We start from the raw sequence: 20,789 nt of genomic DNA on the forward strand, positions 1-20,789 counted from the left end.
TTCTCTGTGTAGCTTTGGAGCCTATTCTGGCACTTGCTCTGGAGACCAGACTGGCCTGGAACTCACAGAGATCTGCCTGCCTCTGCCTCCCGAGTTCTGGGATTAAAGGCATGTGCCACCAATGCCCAGCTAAGAGCCATGTATTCTAATTAGTGGAAATTAGGTTTGAGGAGATACTTAGCTTTAGGGAAACAGCCCAGTAATGAGTAGAAAATTAACAACAGAAAAAAATAATAATAATGCTAATATTTCTCTACCTCTAAACCAAGATAAGTTTTGAGAAACAATTTAATCACACATTGCATGTAAAATTAATACTGCATATATAAAGATACAATCTTCAATTATGACTGCCCTTGCCCTTATAGTATATTGTACTCAATCTTGGAATCTAATCATTGTATGAATTTAGGAAGCAAATCCTAGCTTATTTGCCCAGTGTGTACGTTAATTTGCATGTAGACCAAGTGCTTTGCTCACCCGTGCTTTAGTCTTTAAATCTGATAGTCAGTTAAAAGATACTACAAACTCGTAATGCTCTGCTTGCCTCTCATATTGGCGATGTGCTACCTGACTCATTGAAATCCACATCCTGTGCTGCTTTATACAAACCTGGGCGATGTGCATTGTAGTTCAGAGACTGTTGCAAAACGTTGCCAAGATTGGATCCCTTCATAAGCATCCTATGAAGAAAACCAGTGAAAGGATTCCAGTGTTACGAAATGTGGCCACTAATTTGGCAGTTTAGTTTCACATCAGTTTTTGTATATGATGTACTTGCCACACTTGACATACTTTCAGTGTCGCTGCTCTTCCATTAGAACCCTGGAACATCCAAAGGGGGTAACTCAGATTTGCTTTGCTTTAAGCAGAAAACTGGACAGGCTACTACAGTGAATTCTGTCCTTCCTGGGTTGCTTGAGTGACTACTTTGGACTGTTCTGAAACATAATGTCTGTCCACACCTTAATGAGTGTTTCCATTATAAACTCACTACATTACTTTGGGCTGCAAAGCTTTCAAATGTAAATATTTTTTAACATTGAGAACATTAGCTTTTACCAGTCCTTTGTGTCACCTGATATTGATTTTTCTTTAGCTCTTAAGATAAGACTATATTTGGGCAAGAAAAGGGAAAGATAAGAAACTGATCCATAGTGGTGTTGCTTAGAAGTATTTGAGTAATGATGATGGATGGGGTGATTATGGGGGGAGTGAGAAGTCACAGACAGAGGAGAAAGCAAAAGGACTTCCATAGTTTTCTTTTTCATTAATTAATAGTTTTCATTTATTTTATATACCAACTGAAGTTTCCCTCCCTCTTCTCTTTTAATTTTTCTCCACCATCACACCTCCCCTCTGTTTGTGCCTTCCACTCCTCCTCTGTTTCTGTTCAGAAAGGGACAGGCACCCCATCGGTGTCAACAAAGCATGTCATATCAAGTTGAGATAGAACTAAGCTCCTCCATTTGTATTAAGAACGGGCTAGGCAACCTACTGTAGGGAATAGGTTCCCTAAAGCCAGCTCAAGCATTAGGTACAAGCCTTCATCCCATAGCTAGGAGTCCCACAAAGAGAACAAGCTACATAACTGTCACACATATGTAGAGGGTCTAAATCAGTCTTATACAGACTTCTTAGCTGTCAGGATAAGACATTCCTTTTATGATTATACATGAGGATAACCCACTTTGGATTCTGCAAAGCAGAGTTACAGGAAAACCCCCAAAAGGCTAGGATCCTTGTATAAACAGAGTACACATAATCAATAGTTTTAGGCATTATGGAAATATGCTAGACATATTTAGCTGCTCGGGATATAGTGTGAAATTTGAAATGAGTTATCAATTCTACTTCTGTAACAACATATGTATATGGTTAAGATATTAATAATGCCCATATAAAATTTGTTTTGTGTTTTATGATATAAAATATACGTCACGCATAGAGCATAGTCAGTGCTTTGTAGAAGGCCCTGCACCCATGGACTGTGTGGATTCAGTGGGCTTTTAAGGAATTCCAAACCATTTAAAAGAAAAAGGTGCAGCCAGGCAATGGTTGTGCATGCTTTAATCCAGGAACTCTGGAGGCAGAGGCAGACAGATTTCTGTGAGTTCGAGGCCAGGCTGGTGTGTGGTTATAGGATAGGCTCCAAAGCTACACAGGGAAACCCTGTCTCAAAAATCAAAACACACAAACAAAAAAACAAACAAAAAAGAAAGAAAAGAAAAAGGTCCATTTCTAATTATTTAGCCAAGGGAGATATAAATATTGTACATTTAAAGTTTAAGCATAAAAGCATGTACTATAATAATTAACATGATTTAGGACCTATTTAAAAGAAGCCCTATGACCAATTTTTGCATTTTATTTCTTCATTGTGTTGCTGAAACTGAAATCTAAAATGTAAGGTTTCATGAGTTGTTACAATAAATCTTTCTGCCAAAAGCCTCTGAGCCCTACCGCCACCTGTTGGCTTTATGCCAGTCACCCGCCCAAGTTAGGGCCCAAATTAATACACAGAAACTTGTATTAGGTTCAAATGCTGCTTGTCCAATGAACAGGATTCTCATCTGTTAGCTCAGTCTTAATTATCATAAATCTATATATTTTATAAGACTTATCTTATCGGATGCCTTATTGGCATCCCTCATGGCTTGTGGATCACATTGCACTGCTGGAGAAGGAAGGGAAAAAGGAACACTTCCTGTTTCTCCTTTCATAAGTATGAGTCTCCTTGCTATTTCACTTCCTGCCTGTAACTTCATTTCTCTACTACATTTCCCAGAATCCTCTTTGACTCCTAGTTGTATAACTTGCTGTATCATTGGCCAAAGAGAGCTTTATTCAACAATCAATAAGATGAACATACACAGAAGTACTTCCCCCATCAATGAGTCACATGGTTTGAAGAAATAGAACAACTTCCACTACAAATATTAAATTCCTTTTATTCACAGCTATTAATAAAGGATAACATGGCTAGAAAAGCCACATTTTAGACTGTGGGAAGTAATTGTCATCCTGTTTATTTTGAGAATAGGTTTTATTCAAAATGTGTTTTCCATGAATGTGTCCCTTAAACACAATTATTTTTACTCTAAGAAACCTTCTGAAAACAAACAAAAAAACAAAAAAACAAAAAAACTTCTGGTTTTCCATTCTTGATGGGGAAAGAAGGTGAAGTCTATATTACCTCATGAGTATCTTTTGTATTTATAAGTGCTTTGGTTTTCTATGTAAAATATGAACCAAATTCTGATTTCTTAAGAGAATTGAAAAGTCTCTGTAAAATGTATATGAAAATGTATGTTATAAAAACTTGAATTTGGGTCCTGCAGCTAGTGCCCTAGCCTCAGGTGAGTCTGGGTGCTGCTCTGCCCAACACCAACCCTGTCAATCAACACCTGCTCAATTCTGCCTGAACCCCCACCTACAGACAAGAGTAGCCCTACTTTATACAGATGATAATTGCAATGAGAAAGAAATCAGAGAAACATCACCCTTGACAATATCCACAAACAACATAAATTATATTGGGGTAATGCTAACCAAAAAAAAGTGAAAGACCTGTACAGTAAGAACTTTGAGTCTTTAAAGAAAGAAATTAAAGAAGAGGCCAATTTGCTCAGCAGATCTTGAGCCTCTCCCCTTCTCCAAGGTACCTGTATGTCTCTCTTAGGGACCTCCATGAAGATCTGCTGAGCAAATTGGGAGCACAGGAAGATGGAGGAAGAAGCTAGGAGAATGAGAAGGAGAGAGGAAGAGGGATGCCAAGGACATGAGGGAGCAGAAAATATGAGTCAGGGGAAGAATACACGATAACAAGAATGGAGATATAATAGAGGGAGACACTTTTGGTTTACAGAGAAATCAGGCACTAGGGAAATGTCTAAAGATCTACAAAGATGACACCAGCTAACTATCTCAGCAACAGAGGAGAAGCTACCTCAAATGCCTTCCCCTGATTATGAGATTGATGACAGACTTATATGCCTTCATCCAGCAGCTGGTGGAAGTAGAAGCAGACACCCATAACTAATCACCAATCTGAACTGGAACCCAGGTGCAGATAGCTAGAATACCAGCATGGGACTGATCCAGACCCAAGGAACATGGGTTTCTGTGAGGGAACCTTGGAAATCTACGGGACCTCCTATAGAAGCCCAGTATTTATCCCTAGCATAGGTGTGGACTTTGGGAGCCCAGTCTATATAGAGGAATACTCCCTGAGCCAAGACACACAGGGGTGGGCCTAGGCCCTACCCCAAAGGAAATGAAAGACTCTGATGACACCCTATGGAAGGCCTCACAATCCAGGGGGAGCAGAGAAGGACAATAAGGTTTTAGTGGGGGGGGCGGGTAGGGGAGGACGGGTGGGAGAAGGGAAATGGGATTGTCATGTAAAACAATCCTGTTCCTAGTTCAAATAAAAAAAGTTGGAAAAAAAAGAAGATACCAGAAAATGGAAAGATCTCCCATGCTCTTGGAAAGTTAGAATCAACATAGTAAAAATGGCAGTCTTGCCAAAAGTAATCTACAGAGTCAATGCAATCCCCCATCAAAATCCCAACACAGTTCTTCACAGATCTTGAAAAAACAATACTGAACTTTATATGGAAAAACAAAAGACCCAGGATAGCCAAAACAACTCTGTAAAATAAAGGATCTTCTGGAGGCATCACAATCCCTAATTTCAAGCTCTATTACAGAGCTATAGTCCTGAAAACAGCTTGGTATTGGCACAAAAATAGACAGTTGAACCAATGGAATAGAGTTCAAAACCCTGATATTAACCCACTCACCTATGCACACCTTATTTTTGACAAAGATGCTAAATCTATACAATGGAAGAAAGATTGCATCTTCAACAAATGGTACTGGCACAACTGGATTTGGATATGCAGAAGATTGCAGATAGATCAATATCTGTCACCATGCACAACACTTAAGTGCAAATGGATCAAAGACCTCAACATAAATCCAGACACACTGAATCTTCTAGAAGAGAAAGTGGGAGATACCCTTGAACAAATTGGCACAGGAGACCGCTTCCTGAACATTACACCAGTTGCACAGACATTGAGATCTTCAACTAATAAATGGGACCTCCTGGAACTGAGAAGTTTCTGTAAGGCAAAGGACACAGTCAGTAAGACATAACTGACCACACACAAAATGGGAAAAGATCTTCACCTAACCCCACATCTGACAGAGGGCTGATTTCCAAAATACACAATGAACTCAAGAAGCTAGCCACCAAAACACCAAACAATGAAATTAAAAAGTGGGGGGCAGAACTAAATAGAATTCTCAACAGAGGAATTTGAAATGGCTGAAAGACACTTTTAAAAGTGCTCAAAATCATTGGCCATCAGAGAAATGCAACTCAAAACAACTCTGAGATACCACCTCACACCTGTCAGAATGACTAAAATCAAAAATACCAATGACAATCTATGCTGGAGAGGACGTGGAGAATAAGAAACACTCCTCCATTGCTGGTGGGAGTGCAAACTTGTAAAATCACTCTGGAAATCAGTATGGTGGTTTCTCAGAAAAATCAGTCTACCTCAAGATCCAGCAATTCCTTTCTTGGGCATATACCCAAATAATACTCGTTCATACAATAAGGACATATGTTCAACCATGTTCATAGCAGCATTGTTTGTAATAGCCAGAACCTGGAAGCAACCTAGATGCCCCTCAACAGAAGAATGGAAAGAGAAAATGTGGTACATTTATACAATGGAGTACTACTCAGCAGAAAAAAGCAATGGAATCTTGAAATTCACAGGCAAATGGATGAAACTAGAAGAAACCATCCTGAGAGAGGTAACCCAGTCACAAAAAGACAAACATGGTATGTACTCACTCATATATGAATTTTAGACATAGAGCAAAGGATTACCAACCTATAATCCTCTTCACCAAAGAAACTAGGAAACATGAAGGACTCTAAGGGATAAATGCATGGACCCAAGGAATGGAAAGTGGCATGAATTCCTGATTTAATAGGGAACATGAGGGTAGGGGAGAGGGAGCTGCCAGGATGAGAGCAGGAGAAGAGGAGAGGAGAGGAGGAAATGGAGGAGCAGAAATATTAAGTTGGGGGAAGAATAGAGGAGAATAGGATGAGAGATACCATATTAGGAGGAGCCATTATAAGTGTGAGGAGAGATCTGGCTCTAGGGCGAGTTCCAGAGATCTACAAGGAAGACATGAACTGACAATCAAGGCAATGTTGGAGGGGATTACCTAAATGCCCTTCCCTTAAAATGAGATTGATGACTACTTTTTATGCCATCCTAGAGCCCTCATCCAGTGGCTGATGGAAGCAAAGGCAGACAACCATAGGTACACACTGAACTGAACTCTGGAACTTAGTTGCAGAGAGGGAGGAATGAAGATTGAAGGAGGAGAAACCTTTAGGTTTCTCCTACCAGGTTGGAGAAACCCACCAACACAGCTGGCCTGAACAAGGGGGGACACATCGACCCCAGATGCTGTCTGGAAGGCCAGTACAGGACTGATCCAAACCCCTGAATATGGCTGTCAATGAGGAGGCCTCTGCACTCTAGGAGGCCCCTGGTAGTGGTTTAGTATTTTTTCCCTGGTGTAAGAAGGGACTTTGAGAGCCCATCCCACGTGAAGGGATGCACTCTTGCCATGGACACATGGGGAAGGTTCTAGGCCCAGCCCAGGATGATTTGGTGGACTTTTTCTGAGCTCCTGATTGAGGGCCATACCCTGCCTAGGGAGTGGAGGGTGGATGGGGAGGGTAGGTTACGGTGGGTTCGGAGGGGTGAGGGTGAGGGAAGTGAGAGGGAGAAGGGATTGACATGTGAAACAAGCTTGTTCCTTATTTGAACTAATGAAAAAATTGAATTTGTTTGATTTGAGGGCAAAATAGAATGCCATAATGCTTCAAAACCACAAATTCACTTTTTCAGAATTTTAGAGACAATAATTCCCTAATTATTAAGTGACCAGTTCTAGCAAGGTATTTTTTTTCTGGCTTATAGATATCTACCTCTTTCTGTGTCTAAACATGACTATTCTGAGGTACATACTTATGAGTGGTGGAATGGAGGAGTGGTAAAAGATACCAAGAAAGAAGGAAATTCCCTGGTACCTCTTCTCCCGAAGATCTTCAAATTGGAAGATTGAAAATGAGCTTCAAAATAAATATTTTAGGGTGAAAATAATTTTATTATATTCTTCCATGATCTACTGAAATTTCTACTCTTTTGCAGGAAAAGTACATTTATACCATATCAATAAGCCTCCACCTGGAGCAAAACTGATATTTCTGGTATAATTTATCCTGAGACTGAAAGAACTCTTATTCTTGAGCCAGTCATTGGGAGGCAGAGGCAGAGGATCTCTGTGAGTTCAAGACCAGCCTGGTCTATAAGAGTTAGTTCCAGGACAGGCTCCAAAGCCACAGAGAAAACCTGTCTGGAGGAAAAAAAAAAAGAAAAGAAAAAACTAAAAGAACTCCCTATCCTTTGTGCAGAGAACTAGAAGTTTCTGTGCCTTGAGGACCTGAGGTGGGGACCGCAGGGGTAGGCATATTCATTTCTGAAGGGGGGAAATGTTTGAAGAATTAAATTAAAAATGGATACATGGTGAATTCTAAGCCTACTAAGAAAAATTATAACAAATCTGTAGAATACCTCTATGTAATGTTGGCTCCACCTGGGTGAAGACATCACTTTGGCAGATCTTCTGGAGTCCCTGCCCTCAGAGCTGTTTATGGCAAAATTACAACATTCTGGCAGTGTCTGTGAAGGTCTCCTGGCCTGCTGAAACCAAGGACACCTAGTTCTATGAAAGCAACGAGGAAGTACCCTTGCCCCCTGGGGAGCCAAAGTGACAGCTGAGTTATTGAAGTTATATTTCCTTTTCCTTAACAATGTTCATTACCAGCATTCTGTCCTATTTCCTGTTTAATTTAGTACAGGAGAGCAGTGCTTTTGCTGATATAACACCATTCCTCTTCTGACCCTTGCTGAGCACAATTCTCGGTCTTCGGTGGATTGACTACTCTGCACACACAAAACATTTGTTCAGAATCAGCTTTATTAGTTTCTTTTCTATTTTATTTTTTTAATTAGAAAGAAAATTATTTCACATGTCAATCCCAGGTCCCTCTCCCTCACTTCCTTCCCTGCACCCTAACTAACACCCTACCCATCCCATACCCTTTCTGCTCCCCAGGAAGAGTGGGGTCTTCATTGCATAGCTTGATAACTTTAGACTGTTTTTTTTTCTTTTTCTGTTTTTAAAAGTTGCTATACCTTAGCATTTATTATTTTTTTGGAAGAAGAGGAAGAGGACAAGGAGGAGGAGAAATGCTTTGAACATAATCCTGACTGGCTCACAAACATGCATAAAAGCACAATTTGTGCAAAATTACAAGAAAATAATGGGTAAATTGAAGCTAATGGTCCGTCAATCACAGGGATAATTTCTAGTTTTCTAACTTCAATTCTCAGATTGTCTTGGTTATAGTTGCGAATTAGAAATTCTGCTCTAAAATGGATAATGGAAATAATTTACTTGTTATAACACAAAATTACATATTTTGATACCAAGTACTTCTACCTGAAAAAAATTTTATGAACAGTTCAAAACATGTTTTCTTAACATTCAGTACCCTGGCTATGAGGCAGATGTAAAAATAGAATAAGGAAACTTCTTTACTTATAGCTACTCAAAAGCATGTATTTTTCACAATAATGCTATCCAGTCTATATGTTTTTGGTGTTTACACCTTTATTATTCTCCTCTTCTATTTTACCCCAAACTATAGCCAAGACACTCATCCTATGCTTGACTTAGAAATATTTTCTCAAAGCATCTAATTTTGTGTCCTGCAAGTTTTTCCTCACAAAAGATATTATAAGAACATCCATTATACTTCCTTACCAATTCATATGAAGCTTCACTTTCCAATGAACTGTTCTTTACTTTTATGTCAAGACTTACAACAGTATCTTGCACACCTATGGATCTACAAGAAATCCCTTCAAAGCCCTGAAATTCTTCTGGATTTTGCCTCATAAATAATACAGCTTTTACTTACTTGTTAATCCTCATGTCATATCTACATGCTTTAGTATTGGTTGTAATGATATCTGACTTCAAAGTACCAAACTCAAGAAGGTCCATTTAGTTGAATATGACAAATAACACCAATTTGGGGACTTAATTCAAAGGGATATATTTTTCCACTCTTAGTCTCCGAAATTTACACCATAACAGTATTTAAGACATAACCATTCCTGTGTGAACTCCTAATGGTAACCTCAAATGGCTTAAAAACAACTTTCCCTCAAATTTGATTCATAAACAGGCAGCTTTAGGCAGAAATTGATTAACAAGACAATCTTTCATTTTTTCGAGAAAGGGTTTCTTTCTATTGCTTTGGAGCCTGGCCTGGCACTCACCCTGTAGACCCTGTAGGCTGTCCTCAAACTCACAGAGATCCAGCTGCCTCTGCCTCCTGAGTGCTTGGATTAAAGGTGTGTGCCACCAATGTTTCTAATTCAAATTTAAAAATTATAAAAAGAAAATTAGAAAAGACTGTAAAATTAAAAGTTATCAAAATAAAAAGTTTGAAAATTAAAATAAATGTGTGCACTACCAATGCCTGGCTTAACAAGAAATCTTAAGTTCACTTTTAGTAGTGAATTGGCATGACATTCTTGTAAATATAAATGGGATTCTTATAAGATGTGGATAGGAAAGATCTCCCATGCTCTTTGATAGGTAGGATCAACATAGTAAAAATGGCAATCTTTCCCAAAGCAATCTACAGATTCAATGCAATTCACATCAAAATCCAAACACAATTCTTCACAGACCTTGAAAGAACAGTACTCAACTTCATATGGAAAACAAAAAACCCAAGATAGCCAAAACAATCCTCTATAATAGAGAAACTTCTTGAGGCATCACCATTCCTGACTTCAAGCTCTATTATAGAGCCATAGTCCTGAAAACAGCTTGGTATTGGCACAAAAATAGACAGGTTGACCAATGGAATACAGTTGAAAACCCTGATATTAACCCACACACCTATGAACACCTGGTGTTTGACAAAGCTAAATTTATATAATGGAAAAAAGAAAACATCTTCAACAAATGGTGCTGGCATAACTGGAGTCGGACATGTAGAAGATTGCAGATTGATCCATATCTATCGCCATGCACTAAACTTAAATCCAAATGGATCAAAGACCTCAACATAAATTCAGCCATACTGAACCTCTTAGAAGAGAAGGTAGGTGGCATCCTTGAACAAATTGGTACAGGAGATGGCTTTCTGAACATAACACCAGTAGATCAAACATTGAGATCTGTAATTAATAAATGGGACTTCCTGAAACTGAGAAGCTTCTGTAAAGCAAAGGACAAAGTCAGCAAGACAAAATGCCAGCCCACAGAATAAGGAAAGATATTCACCAACCCCACATCTGACAGAGGGCTGATCTCCAAAATAGACAATGAACTCAAGAAGCTAGCCACCAAAACACCAAAGAACACAATTAAAAGATGGAGTGCAGAACTAAATAGAGAATTCTTAACAGAGGAACCCAAAATGGCTGAAAGACACTTGAGAAAGTGCTCAACATCCTTAGCCATCAGGGAAATGCAAGTCAAAACCACTCTGAGATACCATCTTACTCCTGTCAGAATGGATAAATTCAATAACACCAATGACAATCTATGCTGGAGAGGATGTGGAGAAAGAAGAACTCTCCTCCATTGCTGGTGGGAGTGCAAATTTGTACAACCACTTTGGAAATCAGTATGGCAGTATCTCAGGAAAATGGGAATCAGTCTACCACAAGATCCAGAAATCCCTCTCTTGTGCATATATACAAAGAATGCACACTCATACAATAAGGACATATGTTCAAGTATGTTCATAGCAGCATTATTTGTAATAGCCAGTACATTGAAGCAACCTAGATGCACTTAACTGAAGACTGGATAGAGAAAATGTGGGATATTTACACAATGGAGTACTACTCAGTGGAAAAAACAATGGAATCTAGAAATTTGCAGGAAAATGGATGGAGCTTGAAGAAACCATCCTCAGTGAGGTATCCCAATCACAAAAAGATAAACATGGTATGTACTCACTCATTTTTCATTTGTAGACACAGAGCAAAGGATCACTAGCCTACATTCCACACTTCCAGAGGGGCTAGGAAACAAGGAGGACCCCAAGAGAAGATTGCATAGTCCCTCAAAGAGGGGATGGGGACAAGAACCCCTGACCAAATTGGAGCCCAGGGGCAGGGAGAGGAAGGACAGTCTTCATCCAGTTGCTGTTCGAAGCAGAAACAGACACCTATAGCTAAACATTGAATCATACTACTGGAATTCAGTTGTGGAAAGGGAGGAGGGTTGAGCAAAGGAGTCAAGGTGGGGATGGAGAGACCTGCAGAAACAGTGGACCTGACCTACTGATAGAATGGAGACCCTAGTCATAAACCTGGGGAAACAGCATTGGACCAAAGCATACCCTCTGAATGTGGGTACCAGCTAGGAACCCAAGACAGTCTATGGCTCCTCTGACTGCAGAGCCAGTCTTTATCCTTAGAGCACAAATGGACTTTGAGAGCCCATTCCCTATGGAGGGATACTATTGCAGCCCAGATACAGAAAGGAGGATCTAGACCCTCCCCCAAACAATATGGCAGACTTTGAAGGTCCTTGGTAGAAGGCCTCTCTATCCCTGGAGAGGAGTTGGGGTGGGGGTAGGTGGATTGGGTGGGGGTGGTGGGTTGGGTGGGGAACATGGTAGGGGGGAAGGTGAGGGAATGGGGGGATGGATATGTAAATATGAGTAATTAAAAATAATAAAAAATTTTTAAAAAGATGTGGATATGGTCTGTGTTTTACAAAGTATTTTTCCAAAATAACCTCTAGAAATTAATTAAATTTATGTAATATCTATATAATTTTATGTTTAATATTTTAAGTACTAAAATAAATTTATATCTTATATTTCTCCTACAAATAAATTTCATAATGTCAAGAATGTTTTTATGTTTATAAATTGCATATTTTATCAAATTAAAATTTTAAAATAGTTTAAATGAAAACATTCTGTTTATAGCCATCAGAATATACACAGTAAGATAAAGTCCCCAGTAAATTGAAATATAAAAAAATTTATATGAAGGATAATAAAGTAGTACCTGTGGTTAGCTTCTGAAAGAGATAAAAGGGTCCTCAACACAGAAATAGTAAAAGTAGAAATCAACTAGAAAGATAGTGAACAATAAAGGGAGCAAGAAGTTAGAGTTTCCCACTGCCACTGAGATTTAGCTTTCATTGAAGAGGGCATGGCTCCATATAAACACATAGCATGATATTAAAATATAAATTTATACTATGCTCTTAAAATATAAATTTATCAAAAGCTAACTTCATGCCCATTCCTGTCAGCAGGAAAGTCCTTGTGAGTGACTAAACATTCACAATGGTTTACAAGTAGGGAGATGCTTTAACAAAGATGCTAAAGACACAGAAGTAGCTGAGTAAGTTCACAGCCCCTTATTCTTGCTATTATTTTATAGAATCTTTCAGACACCTTCATTGACAAAGCATATTATTAGATCAGCTGCTGAAATGTAACCATACATAAACAAGTTAATCAATGAAACAGTGTCTGCTCATCCTTACAGGTTTATGATATAACTAACTGTCCATTGCAACTGTCGTTTATATAACATGGCACATGATCCTCATGATAGTTAATGAATATCTCACTAAGGTGAAACACTCACTGGCATGGATTGTTGACAAGTTCATGTTCCTGTATTCTTTTCTGTACAAGTGGGAAGAATGTATTTAACAGTTGGATTCTATTAGACAATTCTCAGAACCAAGAAGTTATAAATTTGCTTCATGTGATACATAATCTAAATTTAATTATAGTTACTTTTCTGGCTACCATGGAGTAATAATTTGAATGTTTGTTGTTATGAGCCACAAGATCACATAGTAATTATACAGCCATTGTATCATGGCATAACTCAGAAGAACTAAGAATTCTGATGGGTGAAATCAGTACAAAATTTGTATTTGGCATTATAGTCTTGTGGATGTTTCTTCCTGTAGCTTATTCCTCTCTTAAACATACTTGGGATTTACTTCCCACAGTTTAGCACTATGTGTTCAGTTACTGGGAACAAATTCCCCCAGGCATTTGGAGTTTACTGATTACACTCCCTAGATACATGCAAAACCTGTTCCCCATTAGCATGTCCTAGTTTATTGATTACATTCCTTAGCCATGTGTGAGAACTGTTTCCCACTATCAGGTCCCTGTTTGGGTGCCAAGTACTGAAAATCTTAAAAAGCCTTAGATTTTAAAGTTGTCTCTCAGGGTTCAAAAACAAAAATAAAAATAAGCAGAGGAACTAAAATCTGAGGGGAAAGGAATTGACTCACCCACAATTGCTTCTCTGCATGTTTCTTTATTCTTCTGCTCTCTTTCTCTCTTTTTGTTCTCCTCTGTTTCTCTGTCTCTCCCCAGTTGTTGGGGATACAGGTATATATACTACTGCAACAGTAATTATTTTTGTAATACAATGTAAGGCTTGAGTTTCTCAGGGTCAGCAAGGCAGATAAGATTTACATACAGAGCATTAAACTAAAACTGGAAGGAGAAACTTTTAGCATCAATTGCTTAGGGCTATAGGTCAAAGAGAGAGGGTCTAAGTTGAATTTGTACAAGAAACAAAGCCTGGTCCCTTCCAGTGATCTGGACTCAATGGCAGCACAGGCCTTCAGGAAAGTTTGTTTCCCTGAGGATGAACAAATGGGCTAATTACCTTTGACTTTATCTTCTGGGGGAAACAGGAGGGAGCAGTAAATCTCTGAGCTAAGATCTTGAGTTAATTCAACAGGAAGTTTGAGAATCTTATAGTGCAGGGATTGTCTAGGTTATTGCTTCTCTATCAGACAGTGAAGTAAAACCAGGACATGTTTATTTTTTCTATCCATCTATGCAGCTATGAATCAAAAACTTTTGGCATGTAGTAATTCTATTTCTTGGATATCTGGGAATGTCTTAGGTGGAATGTTTTTGCCTGGGCCCTAAACTGGACCAAATGCTTGTTAATAAAGGTAATTGCAGGAAGGCAGATCTCTGCAATTGCAACAGAGAGGGGAACAAGGGCCTGATAATGGGAAACAGGTCTCACACATAGCTAAGGAATGTAATTAGTAAACTAGGACATGTTAATAGAGAACAGATTTTGCACATAGCTAGGGTGTGTAATCAGTAAACTCCAAATGCATGGGGGAATTTGTTCCCAGTAAATAGTGCTAAACTGTGGGAAGTAAATCCCAAGTATGTTAAAGAGAGGAATTAAACTACAGGAAGAATCTAGAGCAAGAAACAACCAATTCATTCACAAGACGAGAACACCAAATACAACTTTTGTACTGGTTTCACCCATCAGAATTCTTTATTCTTCTGAGTTATCTCATGATACAATGGCTGTATAATTACTGTGTGATCTTGAGGCTTGTAGCAGTTCATCAAAAGACCATCAGAAAATATGTTCCATTTACACCTTATTGACTAGTGTTTATGTTTCAGTTCTCATGTTTTTCAACCTTTCATGTCACAAAGTAATCACTAAGCTGGGAATTAACGATGTTGGTCTTCTGGAAGGCATGCTGCAACTATTTCTTAAAACACTTCCTAGAAACATCTAAACTGTGCATATAAAATAGATTTGGCTAAACTAGAATCAACTAGACAACAAGAGAATGCCCACTATATACCAAAGATCATAGCTTCAGAGATGCATTAGGTTATGCATCCTTTGTAAGCTCTTATGCATCAACAATGCAGGAATTATATTAGAGAAACATGTGCACCAAAACAACAGTGGTATAACTGAAGTATTATTGAGTGGGAACGTTGTAATCACTGGCCAATTCTCTATGATATAAAAGAAAGTTCAGCAGTGGGGTTTAAAATCATCCTAGCCTGACTTGTCTGACTTGGAAACTAATTTGAGGTAGCAAATGTTAGTATTGGCATGTGATATATAGTGACTGACTGAGAGAAAAACAAGTAGATTCTATGTTCTCATTTTTTGTACAGGGCTACTGAGCTAACACAGCTATGTGGTAACACCACAAAAATATACTGTTCCAGCTTTACAAACTATTGGCCTTTACTGTTATTGACTTACAGCAAAATTGCATTTACCACTTCAGTAGTCACATCCCTAATGCTTAGGCTATGTTAATTTACTATTTAAAGAGAACCAAACCTACAGTATAGTTGCACTGAGCATAACACCCTAATTAAGGTTTCAATAACTCAATTGTCATTTTGGTAAATCAGTCTGTTGTTCATAATTGCGAAGCTGTCAAGTTAATGGAGAATTGATAATTGATTACCAATTCTGAATCTTTTAAGCCTTGATGATTGTAGTTAACTCAGTGATATTTTTCCCCCAGTGATCTATGGTTACTTACAGACATGGTTTTACTTTCCTCTTTAACAAAGGAAAATGATCACATGAACTTTTCTTGCAAAATATAATGTTTTCCTGTGGATCAAATTACTAATATGATTATCTGGCCACTATATATTGCAACTTATAAAAGGTCTGGCTAAGCAACCTAACAGGAAGTAAATTTGTATAAAACAAATATTTATTCTTTGCACCTATTTTCTCATTTTATTGATGAAAATGTTATTATGTTTGTTCAACAAAATTCATTATGTTTTTTTTTCAACGAAGACCTATAAACTTAGATCCAGAGCATTTAACATATAAAAAACTAAGATCTTTCTTATTCTGTTGAGTAATTTTTTTGTAATTATTCCAAGAAGCAGCATTTAGAGCAGGGTAGAGGGCAAGTTACAATACACAGTTGCAAATTTATTTGTGTAAATTTTGCTAAGGAGAAATGATCATTTAGTATGGAGTCCCGTTCAGTCACTGTCATTTGTTCTTTATTCTGGGGTCAAGAGCTGGTTCTCTTTGCCTGAGGAACTTCTTAAAATATTAACATTATTGCCTTGGTGTAATTATTTAAACAGCACCAAGATTGCTTTTATTGTAGTCATTTTGACTGTTATATCTCCAACCAAAGAGATAATACTAAAGTCACCATTCAAACAATTCTACTATTTGGCTTCTGGTATAACTATCAATACAACTTTGAGATTCTTGACACCCATTTCTGCTATTACACCAAACCCAAATTTTCATTCTTATGATACCAAAATTATCCACAATAAAGCTTTTGGAAGACACAAATGTGTGTTTTAATGTTTTCTTTTCTAACATGGAATGAAGAATTATATTGAATAAATTCACTTTGTTATCTCAAGATTTTTTCTTATATATAGTAAGAAATCAAGTCTCTCTCTCTCTCTCTCTCTCTCTCTCTCTCTCATACACACACACACACACACACACACACACACACACACACACACACACAGAGAGAGAGAGTTTTCATGGGCTGTGAGTAAAAACTTCAAACAAACAAACAAAATAATCTAAATTTCCATTTTACTATATTTGTTTAACTGACTCCCAGGTGCCTGGCAGCTTTAATCAATACTTCTAATGTTACCTAGTTAAAGTTGGACTCTCTTCATTCTCACTTATTAGTTAGTAGCTATGCACATAGTCTTTATATACATTTACTTGATTTATGCAACTGCCAAGTACCACCATCTCCCATCCCCCCAGGAACATTTCATCTTGTATGAGCTGATCCTATAATTGCCAGAATTTGGACTGTAGTTAAAAGAATAGAAGAAAGGTGGAGTTCGTGGAGATGAACAACCAAATAACATTTCAGTCCTTACAAAGAAACACATTTGTACAAATTATTCATAGGGTCTTTATGTGATTTGTAACAGGCTTATAATGCAAGGGAGAAAGACCGTCTTTAACATGTAAGAGAATCTACTGATATGCAATTTATTAGAACCTGATTTGTTTTTTTTATGAATAACCTATACAATTTTCAGGGTAACATTGGTTTCCAGTTGTTGTCCAAATACACACATTATTGCATTCTCAAGCAATTAATTCAAGAGATTTTGAAAGACAGCCACTTGCCTACTGTGAAATGCACCTGGTTTGCAAATAAGATAAAACAACATAAAAGTATTTTTAACAAGGCTATTAAAAGAAGGTGGATTTCAGTCCATGCTGAATTTTTTGGTCAACTTTTCTTCACTCTATCCTTTTCAGCATTTGAGTCACTATGCTAGACACAGTTCTGTAGTAAACCTCATTTAATACTAGTAAAAGTTTGATAGCTATTAATATAACAATATTTAATAGTATTTGTTCTTGGCCAGCTTCTGTTATGTTATGCCCACCTATAACTCAATTGCCTCTTGAATTAGCTGTAATTTTTACTTAGCAATGAGTAAATTAAAGCACTAATCAGTTAAATAACTGCTTCCTAGTACACAGCCAAGAAATGGATATGTTAATTGCTTTCACCTTCAGAGTCTATCACCTGAGTTGAATAGCAGCTCCATTGTCTACTACCCATATGTTGCATTCTAGCCTTACTTTCAATCACTCCAAGTCCTTTCTGACATCAATTTTATTTTCAGATAAGCTTTTTCCCCCTCAAAGCAACAGAACTCAGTAACACCTTCTGTAGAGATACAATTAAGTTGCTAGAAAGGTAACTCTAATCCCATTTTCTATGAGACAAACCAAAATCCAACCAATTTAAATGATTCCCAGCACGGATATAATGGCGAATTCACACCTACTTCTGTCTGCAGAACACACTGCATAGTGTATTTCAGAGTGTTAAATGCACAGTGATTCTGCTTATTCCATAGCCAGAATCCAACCATATTTAATAGTACGCACACATACAAAGTGGTATGTGCCTTGAACCTAGGTTGCCCCTCTCTTCCTACTCATCTGCTTTTCTCTGAGTTTGGTTTACTGTACATGTTTTGTTTTTATTTTTTATTTCAAGTTTCTGAATTAGCTGTACCTTAAGAATATATTTCTTTTCTTTAAAAATAGGGGTTTTTCGGGAGCCTAAGGACTGGGAAAAGATATTCACCAACCACACATCTGACAGAGGGCTGATCTTCAAAATATACAAAGAACTCAAGAAGCTAGTCTCCAAAACACCAAACAATCCAGTTAAAAATTGGGGTACAGAACTGAATAGACAGTTCTCACTAGAGGAATTTAAATGGCTGAAAGACACATAAGAAAGTGTTCAACATCCTTAGCCATCAGGGAAATGCAAATCAAAACAACTTTGAGATACCATCTTACTCCTATCAGAATGGCTAAAATAAAAAACACCAATGACAGTTTATTCTGGAGAGGATGTGGAGAAAGGGGTACACTCCTCCACTTCTGGTGGAGTATCAACTTGTACAGCCACTTTGGAAATCAGTATGGCTACTCCTTAGGAAAATGGGAATCAGTCTACCACAAGATCCAGCAATTCCACTCTTAGGCATATACCCAAAAGAAGCACATTCATACAACAAGGACATCTGCTCAACACTGTTCATAGCAGCACTATTTGTAATAGCCAGAACATGGAAACAACCTAGATGCCCCTCAACCAAAGAATGGATAGAGAAAACGTGGTACATTTACGCAATGGAGCACTACTCAGCAGAAAAAAAAATGGAATCTTGAAATTTGCAGGAAAATGGATGGAACTGGAAGAAACCATTCTGAAGGAGGTAACCCAATCACAAAAAGACAAACATGGTATGTACTCACTAATTTGTGGATTTTAGACATAGAGTAAAGGATTGCCAGACTACAATCCACACTGCCAGAGAAACTAGTAAAATAGGAGGACCCTAAGAGAGACATACATGGTCCCCTGGAGAAGGGGAAAGGGTCAAGATCTCCTGAGCAAATTGGGAGCATGGGAAGATGGGGGAGGGAGCCAGGAGAATGAGAAGGTGAGAAGAGGAGGGTTGAGGAAGACATGAGTGAGCAGAAAGGTTGAGTCAGGGGAAGAATTGAAGAAAAAAAAAAGAATGGAGATACCATAATAGAGTGAGACATTTTAGGTTTAAAGAGAAATCAGGCAGTAGGGAAATGTCTGGAGATCTACAAAGATGACACCAACTAATAATCTAAGCAACAAAGGTGAGGCTACCTTTACTGCCTCACCTGATAATGAGATTTATGACTGACTTATATGCCACGGGATAGCCCTCATTCAGCAGTTGGTGGAAGTAGAAGCAGACACCCACAACTACTCACTGAACTGAACTGGAACCCATTTGCAGGGAAGGACAAGTGATGAGCAAAGGTGTCCAGCCCAGGCTGGTGAAACCCACAGAAACAGCTGACTTGAACATCGGGGAACTCTTGCTCCCCAGACTGATAGCTGGAATACCAGCATGGGATTATCCAGCAGCCAGGAACATGGGTTTCAGTGAGGAAACCTTGGAAATCTAAGGGACATCCTGTAGTAGTTCAGTATTTATCCCTAGCATAGGTGTAGACTTTGGGAGCCCATTCCACATAGAGGGATACTCCATGAGCCAAGACACACACAGGGGTGGGCCTAGTCCCTATCCCAAAGGACACAATAGACTCTGATGACACCCTATGGAAGGCCTCACCCTCCAGGGCGAGCAGAAGGGCTATATAGGTAGGGTTTTAGTTAAGGGGAGGGGGTTGTAGGGGAGGAGAGGAGGGAGAGGGACCTGGGATTGACATGTAAAACAATCTGTTTCTAGTTCAAATAAAATTAAAGAAATAAAAAATAGATTATTTTGCATACAACATATTCTAGTTACTCACCTTCCCCTGTGCTGTATTCAATTCTTCACCATCTGCCCTTCCATGATAAAAAAAATAAATCAGGCTTGTCATGGGAATAGGAGGAATCAGGTGTTGGGGAGGATGGGAGACAGATACTGGGAAAGACAACTGGAATCAAGAACATCTCGTGATGATCTAGAAGCCTAGTACATTGGAAACTCCAAGGAATCAATGAGAGTAACCCTATCTAATACTCCTGAACATAGTAGATATGGAGACTGAACTAATGATCTATTTGACAAGGTAAGGCTTTCAGTAAAAGGGATTACAATCCCAAGTAATTCTCCCTGCCTACAATTATGCTGGGACAAAGGTGGCACAGACTAATTGTGAGTGACCAACTAATGACTGGACTGGTTTGAGACCCAAAATATCAGAGAGATCCCACCACTGACACTACCTGGAGGGCCAGAACACAGAGGTTGGACAGCACAAGGATCTAAGATGAAACCAAATATGACAGGCAAAAATGAATGCCTACCCTAATTGGCATCAGAGAGTCTTTACCTAGCAATTGATGGAAACAGTTACAGAGACCCACAGCCAAACATTAGGCAGACCTTGTGGAATCCTGTGGAAGACAGGGAAGAAAGCTTATGGGAGCCAATGGAGCCAAGGACACCAAAAGAAAACCCACAGAATCAACTAAGCAGGGGTCATAGGGCCTCACAGAGCTGAACTGCTATCCTGAGATCTTGAATGGGACTGGCCTAGGCCCTCTGCATATATGTCACAGTAGTGTAACCTGGTATTCTTGTGGGACTCCTAACAGAGGAAACAGGAGATGTTTCCTGATTTGGGGATCCTTTCCTCCAACTGGCATCATCCAGCCTTAATAGGAGAGGAGGCGCCTTGTCTTATTGCAACTTGATATGCCATGGCTGGCTGATACACCTAGGAGGCCTACACTTTTCTGAAGATAAAGGAGGA

Source organism: Cricetulus griseus, assembly GCF_003668045.3.
Source record: "Cricetulus griseus strain 17A/GY chromosome 1 unlocalized genomic scaffold, alternate assembly CriGri-PICRH-1.0 chr1_0, whole genome shotgun sequence".
Lineage (NCBI taxonomy): Eukaryota > Metazoa > Chordata > Mammalia > Rodentia > Cricetidae > Cricetulus > Cricetulus griseus.